Genomic DNA, 9,015 nt, shown 5'->3' with positions numbered 1-9,015 from the left:
GCCTTGTACAAGATGTAGGCCTAAGGGACAAACAAAGAAATATGAGGAGTGAGAGCCACGACCCATGAGGGTATTACAATGTTGGAACTGTGGAGAATCTGGGCATGGGATGTATAATTGTCCTTGGCCCATGGGGAGCCAGAGAGACCTAGTTTGAATTACCCAGGGATGGATGGAAGTGAAGGAACTAGTCAACAACCAATCCTTTTGTAAAGACCAAATGGGGTAAGACCACCTCCACAAGGGATAGAAGGAGTTCCACCTTTGCCAGATCCAAATGTGCATGTGGTAGAGGTGAAAAATTCAAATGCGATTTACATGGAAGAAAATGGCATTAAGCACGATCATGGAAAAGGTTAGGAGAAAGAAGAAGTCACACCACAAAGTGACCATGGACGAGCCAAAAAGGCGAAGGAGACCAAGGAAGCCAAGAGGACTCGATGTCATATCAACCTCCAGGACTTTTCTCTTGGACATGCTATGGCTCCATACAACCTATTTGAATACATGAGAGGTAAGGATCCTGATATCTCATGGCCTCAATTTCTTGCATTGTTTCCACAAGTTAAAAGGGAGTTAACAAAGGCGGTTAGCACTAGAGAAATGTAAAAGATAATGTACCCTTTGTGAATATTTCACAAGCTAAAATGAATGAGGATATTTCACATGTGCTACATTGTCACATCAAAGGGAGGTTAGTTAGGAAAGGTCTAGTGGATGGGGGTGCACAGATTTGCACCATGACAGAGAGCCTTATGCAAAGACTAGGCATGCACATCCATGAGATACCTTTATAAAAAAAAAGGCAAACAATAGCAAGGCTATGTGCGTAGGCATCTGTAAAAAAAAAAATTGTGCAGACCTTTGGCATTAAGAAGGCAATGTATTTTTATGTTATGTCGACCAAGGGAAGTGGCTATCCATTTATCCTAGGAAGACCATGGCTAATGAAAATGTAAGTTGTGCAGGATTGGGAAAGTGAAAAGTTGATTTGAAGGAATGATAATCATAAAAAGGTTGTCTTTGACATCAAGGAGCAACGTGAAGAAAAGGAACTCCATGAAGAATCATCGCAAAGTGAGACGGAGAGAAAGAGTGGACTGATAGCACTTTAGAAGAATAAGGTGGTGGTAGCACTACAAAAGAGTAGTCTTCCATTAAGTCATTGGGATGAGGTTTGAGCCAAACAACCAAGAGACCTCTTGTCAAGTTTTGGAGGAGGTAGGTTCCCAAGGGAACCAAAATGTGCAATATGAAGGGATGATAGAAGGTATGCTATCGACAACACTTACAAAGGAAGTAAGATAAGAGCTCAAATGTGTGCTAAGGAAGTTTCCTAGGATTTTTTCTAGAGACTACATAGATGTGTGTGTGAGTAGATGATGCTCACCACATATTCGAGCTAAAGCCAGAGGCCACACCTAAGGCTCAAAAACTACAAAGGCTAGGAGTCATCAAGGAGCATGCTTTACTCAAGGAGGTAAGAAAGCTTTTAGCAGTAGGTTTCATTTATCTAGTGGAGAATTTAGAGTGGGTCTCCCCAGCCAGTTGTGGTCACTCCTAAAAATAATGGAAACTATAGGGTGTGTGTGGACTATAGGCCACTCAATGAGGCAACCAAGCAAGATCACTTTCCCCTCCCATTTCAGGATGAGATACTACATGAGGTAGTTGATCATGAGATGTAAATTGTGTGTGATGGCTATGGGGCTACTTTCAAATAGGTATCACGTTAGAGGATCAATTGAAAACAACCTTCATGACTCCTTTGGGTTGTTATGCTTTCAGAGTCATGCCATTTGATGTGACAAATACTCCTGTAACTTTCCAATGCTTCATGAACATGGTGTTTCAAGCATTTTTTGGAAATTCCATTTGGGTTTATTAATGACTTTTACATTTATAGTTCAAAATCATTGCATCTACAAAAGGGTAGAAGAAGGTTTGAAGAAATTGTACGGCATGGGAGGTCAGCTCAATCCTAACGAATGTATAGGTGAGAACAAGGTGATCTTGCTTGCGCACAAAATGGTAACGTGGCAAAGGTAAATGAGAGCACGGTAAGAAAGTTTAGAAAGGGTTTACTCATAGAAGTTTGTGAAGAGCTTCGTATTCTACATTGCCATAACACACCCTACTATCCACAGTCAAATGGTTTGGTGGAGAAGGCTAATGGTGTCATTGCATACATCATCAGAAATATGGTGAAGAAAACGACAAAGTTCTGGGATGAATTCGTGGATGGAGCATTGTGGACATATCGAACCACATACAGGTAGGCCACGAAGTTCACACCATTTAACTTGTTCTATGGTAAAGAAGCTTTACAGCCAATTGAGCTCAAGATTCCAACAATGCAACTTTATGGAAAAGTAGCAGAAGATAATCAAGAAGCATGGATGGATCAACTTCTTACCTTAGCTGAGCTTGAGTGAAAAAGAGAAGCAACTTGCGAGTGCTACAAGAGGAAATCTATGCCAACAAAGGAGAAGCTCGATAACAAGGTCAAGGACAAGGGTATAAAGGAAGGTAGGTTGGTGTTAAGGTATGACAATTGACTTGACAATAGGTTTGATGCCAGATTCAACACCAAATGGAAAGGTCCGTATGTGGTCAAAAAATCATTTAATTTAAGGTACTATCAGCTCATGGATCTAGATGGCAAAGATCATCCTAAGAAGATGAATGGGTATTTACTAAATCCCTACTTGAGTTGCACTCTACCAAAGGATCTGCAAGAGCATCACTAACAATTTATATCAGCATGTAAGTCTTGTAGCTTGGTTTGTGTCAGTAGTTCAAGACAAGGTGAAGAAGAACTAAAACATGAAGACTTGTTTGAGGGACAAAGCACCACAAATAGCTTGGAACCACTCTCATTGGAAAAGATGCCTTTTGATGGTACATGAATGTACCATCATCATGGGGGAGGGCTAATGATAGCCGTTTTTTGGCTATCTAGAATTGCCATAGTGAGTTGCCTCACCCTATCAAAATCATCAAACATTTTGGCTATCCTCACCCTTTTACTGTACATAGGCATGTGTGAGTTAGCACTAGAATGGTAACAGGACACTTTTATGTCCTTGGACACTTTTGTGTCCTGTTAAGTGACCATTTTGCTTGAATTATTTAAAGAGTATGAAAATGAATTTCTAGGTGCTATATATCCACAAAGTTGCCTTATGAGCTGAAAAAAACTTACTTTTTTTTTTGAGTATCGATCTCACCATTAACCTTACTCTTGCACAACATTTTTGAACCTAAGCTGTGTGAAAAAACGGGTCCTGTTTTTGGCTTTTTTTCAATTTTTGGCAACTATACCACTCTAAACTTCATGTTTGTGAGGTTTAGATGGCTAGAGGTTAGTCCTTCATAGTTCTCAACATGTTTTGATGCTTGTAGGGAGAGCTAAGTGTTAAAATTGAAAGTTACGACCGATTTACAAGAATTGCATAATCCTGTTTTTTGGCCAAAATTAGCACTTTTATGATTTTTTTGCTGGCTTTCTTGATATCCAAATTCAATTTTGATTGTGTAAGTGTAATGTATAACATAAAGATAATCTTCCTTGAGTTTTGGGGGACCTAATATGCTATATAGTATAGTATATGATGATGGTTGAGTTTTTTGATTGCTGAAGAATACGATACATTTTAGAGTAGCAAGTATAACTTTCTCAATATTGCTAGTTTCTTAGGCCAATTGTATGTATTTTGTAGGTAGTAACCATATCTAATCATAGACTACAAACTTGGCTAGATATTGAGTAGTTTCTATGGGTTTCTAGAGGTCATAATGCTAAACCCAATTTTTTCATGTTTGCTGTATTTAGCATTTTATCGTTGCCCCCAAGGTTCCAATTGTAAGAGATCCATTATCCTTTTCACATGCTCCATGGCTCCTTTTGAATCCAAATGCCCAAAGGGAACTAAGAAAACATGTATATAGTATCTGTATTGAGCATAACTATAGAAACTTTGATGATAGGTCTGCAGAATGGCAAAAATGCAACTTTTTTGTACCTTTTTTTTTCCCAAAAAAAAATTAGTGAGGTAAAAGCAACCATATGTTTTGGTCACCAACCCATTGAAGTTAACGGGGCTCATGTCCTAAAAAAATCCCCACTCTTATTTATGTGCAATCAACCGTAAGAAGAAATTGCTGTTTTGGGCAAAATGCACTGGTCCATCAACTTTGGAGGCTTGTAGTGACCACGGGATGAGAAAAATTACAAGTTTCTCATTTTTTCCATATGTAGTAGTTATTGAACTATATGCTCATGAAAGGATTTTTCAAAATGAGTGGACTTTCCCCATATCTCCTTATAACCCTCACTAGCTAGTCATTGGGCAAGTTGAGCCAAATTAGTAGTTAAAAACAGAAACAAAAATATATTATGGCCCATTTGTGTGTAAATATTTCATGATATAGGGTCTAAAAATAGGGATTTTTCATAATTATTTTATTTGTTCGCAAACTTAATTTGTCACATAAATTTTGCACGTTGGCAATAGCTATCGACGAGTGAATTGAGTGACTTTGGCTTTGACTTCTTATACCTTGTTGGTGGTGAGGTAGACCACGGAGTCAAATCATGCCTCTAACTCTCTACGATGGGGTTTGAGGCCACAATATTCTCCCATGACGCAATGGAGGACAACTTAGAGATGGGCAATATGATCGAGTTTACTGGGAGCGACAAGCACGATAACAAAACTTGATCGTGTTCTCCCAAAGTCTTTGGAGTATTGCTTGGCATTTTGCCCTTAACAAAAAAAGCCTCTACTATGGATTTGATTATTGGGGGCACCCAAATCCCAAACTTTAGGCAACTCACCCTTCACCAAGACCTGATAAGGGACATGTATCTTGAGCCAGTGCAAAACTTGATTCTCAAATGGTGAGTTCAACACCAAAGCAAGACAAGAAGCAGGGCAAGATGATGACTTTGCGGATTGTGGAGACGGTACAACACGTGACTAGAGCATGGCTAGGGTTGACTTGGGCCTAACTCCCCCCCACAAGGTTGCCCCTTTCCTTAAGGAGGCTGGTAGAATAGAGACAAGCTGCTAGAAAGAGAGAGGAGAGAGAGAGAGAGAGAGAGAGAGAGAGAGAGAGAGAGAGAGAGAGAGAGAGAGAGAGAGAGAGAGAGAGAGAGAGAGAGAGAGAAGAAGAGAATTTTAACATCGTAGAAAACTATCCCAAGAGACCTTAAAGATCTATCCGACAAGGAGAGTTGCACTCAAGACCTGTTATTCAAGAGGGAAATGGCATAACCAATCTACCACACTTGAGTGATAGAAAGGTTGTAATGGAATTAGCCTTTTAACTTGAGTTGGAGCGGAAAGTAAATAACATATTGAACATTGCCTTGAGTATTCTTTAGTGTGTAGATGTATAGTGAGAAAGAAAGTGCTTGGATAGAGAGAGAGCAACACTTAACACATTACTTCATTAACATGGCATGATCAATACTTATAAAAGAGAGTGAGAGTTTAGAGAAATTGACACCAATAGAGGACCGGATTAGTTGGAGCCGGTTCCCCCTCCAATAGGCATTTGTAATATAGATTCTTCCATGACGGAAGACTTGTTTACAATACAACTGTTTTTGTTCCTTGAGACCTTCTTGATGAGATGAAGATGGTAAGCTTCACTCACCAAGCATTAGCATAACTACAACAATAAAAATGATTAGCATGAATTTGAAAAATGCCCAGCTTCAATCCCAAGACCTCAAACACCATGAAAGGTGAGGAGAGCTAGCAGGGAGTGAGGAGGAAGAGAGAAGTAGAAGTAGCTCTACTAGAAAGAAATAACCCCTTGCACATAATCACTCATAGCTCTTGTAGCATAGCTTAGCATAGATTTAATGGAGATTAGAGATATTGATAAGCAAGCATAAGCATTCTCTTGTGTGTATTTGCATCCATAGCCAAGAGCTTGTGGTAGTAGGCACTCAACTTCTCAAGCTTGGAGAAGGAGATGGAATCCTTGCTTCACAAGAGTGTGTGAAGGGAAGAATGAATGAGAGAGAGAGCTCGTGGGAGGCTCAAATGAGAGAGAGAGTAAGCTAGCGAGGTCGAGCCCCCTTCCTAGGGTTCCTTTGAAGTTGATTGGGCCATGTAGCCCTCTAGCCAATGAGAGCTGGCTCCCTTTGGGGCAAGGTGTGTAGCCTCTTGACAAGTTTCCTTCTTTCCCTTTGTGAGGCTAAGATAGCACCCCCCTTGCTTAAGCATAGCCCCTGCTTAAGCACAACCCCTACTTGCTTGAGTAGTGTGTCTCTACACTTGACAAGTGGCCCCTTTCCTTTCATAAGGGTATGCGTCCTTGGTGAGATGCTCACTTACTATCTACCTCCCCCATTTGTAGGGCTCGCCCCCTCTTTAGTAGCAAGTACTTTGAACTTGGTAAGCAGGAAACCCCCCTGCTTAAGCACAGCCCTAGCTTAAGCAAGCTACCCCCTTGCCTGCTTGAACTTTAGTGATTAAAGAGTAAAATTTTAAAGACTATGTCTTAAAGCTTTTAACACTTACCTTTGGAGGCTTTAATGAAGACAACCCTAAGGTCTTTTGCTCCATTAGTTAACCTTTCTCTTTGATAGACCTTTTCTCATATGGGCCCCTTTACCATTGCCCCGTGCTTAAATAGATCTATAAGAACATCTATATCTTAACCCTTGTTCCCGTTTATTCTCCCACATTAAATGATCAGTTTAATATGAGAAAATCATTTGGGTTGGTCAGATATTAGATTTTATGACAAAGTTTATACCAATTTCCTCTTCTTATTAGCGCACGCACACACACACACACACACACAAGAAAAAGAGAATTTTAAGGTCGTAGGAAACAATCCCAAGAGACCTTAAAGATCTATCCGACAAGGAGAATTGAACTCAAGACATGTTATTCAAGAGGGAGATGGAATAACCAATCTACCACACTTGGGTGATAGAAAGGTTATACCAATTTCCTCTTCTTGTAGCGTGCACGCGCGCGCACACACACACCCGAGAAGAAGAGAATTTTAACATCATAGGAAAATATCCCAAGAGACCTTAAAGATCTATCCGATGAGGAGAGTTGAACTCAAGATCTATTATTCAAGAGGGAAATGGCATAACCAATCTACCACACTTGGGTGATAGAAAGGTTATACCAATTTCCTCTTCTTATTAGCGCACACACCCACACCCACCCACACACAACACACACACACACAAGAAAAAGAGAATTTTAACATCGTAGGAAACTATCCCAAGAGACCTTAAAGATCTACCCGATGAGGAGAGTTGAACTCAAGACCTTAGAGAGAGAGAGAGAGAGAGAGAGAGAGAGAGCAACAAAATTTTCTTCCTTGCATACTGAAAGTCCCACCCACATATGCATCCACATTGATCTCTTATGGGAAGTTTTAGAAAAAAGACTAAAGTATAAAACCTCTAGGAATTTTCACTTTAAGTTTTTCTCCTTTATTTATCTTTTTCCCTCTTTTATTTTAATCTTGTTCTACTTAGAAAAACCACCAAGCCTATGTGGTGTCAAGGATAACCAATTTTGTACCACCATCCCTTGCTTTTTGACTTTAGTCTTAGAGCCTTTTTAAAACACAAAAAATGTTAGCCCAAAAGAGAGACACTACTAATTCACACACCAAAAAACATGTATAAGTTCTTCAAAACATGACTTCAGATTTATAGCCTTTTCTAACGACACAAAAAATGCAAAAAAAGAGACATTACTAAGGGTACACACCAAAGACCATATATAAGCTTGCAACAAATTGACTTCAGATTTTAAGCCTTCTCTATCGCCACAAAAAATCTTAACCAAAGAAGAGACATTACTCATATGATACACACCCAAAAATGTGTTTAAGTTTCCAAAATTCCTAATTTTGACTTCGTACATTTGGCAGATATGAACCATAAACCATACATCTATAACGAGAAGAGATTCAAAAAAGTAATAATTCCCAGCTTATACATAAGAGATGACTCCCTTGATGCATAGCTCTAGATGACTTTCTATAAGGTTTAGGTTCACTACACGATAGGGCTTATCTTACGGATTTGTCCTAATACAAATGAAAGGTCTATGGGAGTTAGTGCTGGTTGATGTGAATGACCATGTGCACTTTTGGTTGAAGCCCAAGTACGTGCACATACACATAGTACATGTGCTTACATGCTAAAAAGGCTTTATGTATATATTCTCTCTTCTAAAACTTGGGGTAGGTGCACCTAGGTTCAGCCTTTATGTGGACATCGTAGCAACTTTGTCAAGACTCAAAAACCTATATGTTGTTCACTTTATTGTTTCTCTTCCAATAATGTTGCAACTATACCTGCAACTGACTCCAATCTCTTTTGTGCATCTTTGGAAATACCATGTCTCCACTTGCGTCTCCTGCTACTGGATCCCCCCTCTGTAAGACTAGGAAACATATTGTTCATGTTTTATAATGGTGTTGCAAAATTTGGAAATTAAAAACCACTTCAAACTAGGTTGTCACTCTCTTCCTTTCACACTTTGGTTCCAATATCCACTTGCCAAAACGACAGGTGATAAGTTAACTTGTTTCTATACTCTTTTGTGTGGCTCACATCATGATTGCAGAACCATATCCACTGTGCAATTGTCTTGTCTTTAAAAGTTCTCTCATACCAAAGAAAATTGCACAACTAATCCCACTTGACGGCTCTGTAATTTGTTACCACAATTTTTCCTCCCTTTCATACCAAAACAGTTCCTCATGCAATTGGTTGTGGCATCATGCATATAGCCGAGTCTTTACATGCAACTTTGACCTCTTCAATACACCTTGATAAGTCCCCTCCTTGCTTCACTGGAATTCTCTCTCTTGCTTCATTGTCACTTACATTTATCTCTTCATTATCCTCTATATTAGATTGTATACTCCATGGTCTCCTTTTGGATTTGAGTTGCCTTGCTTCCATTACATATCCAAGTTTATGTGAACTTGTATTGTTGCACTTGATTTCTTCTT

Source organism: Adiantum capillus-veneris, chromosome 18 (genome assembly GCF_014529385.1).
Source record: "Adiantum capillus-veneris isolate H3 chromosome 18, ASM1452938v2, whole genome shotgun sequence".
NCBI lineage: Eukaryota > Viridiplantae > Streptophyta > Polypodiopsida > Polypodiales > Pteridaceae > Adiantum > Adiantum capillus-veneris.
The sequence above is the reverse complement of the archived record's forward strand: the minus strand, read 5'-3'. Positions refer to the sequence as shown.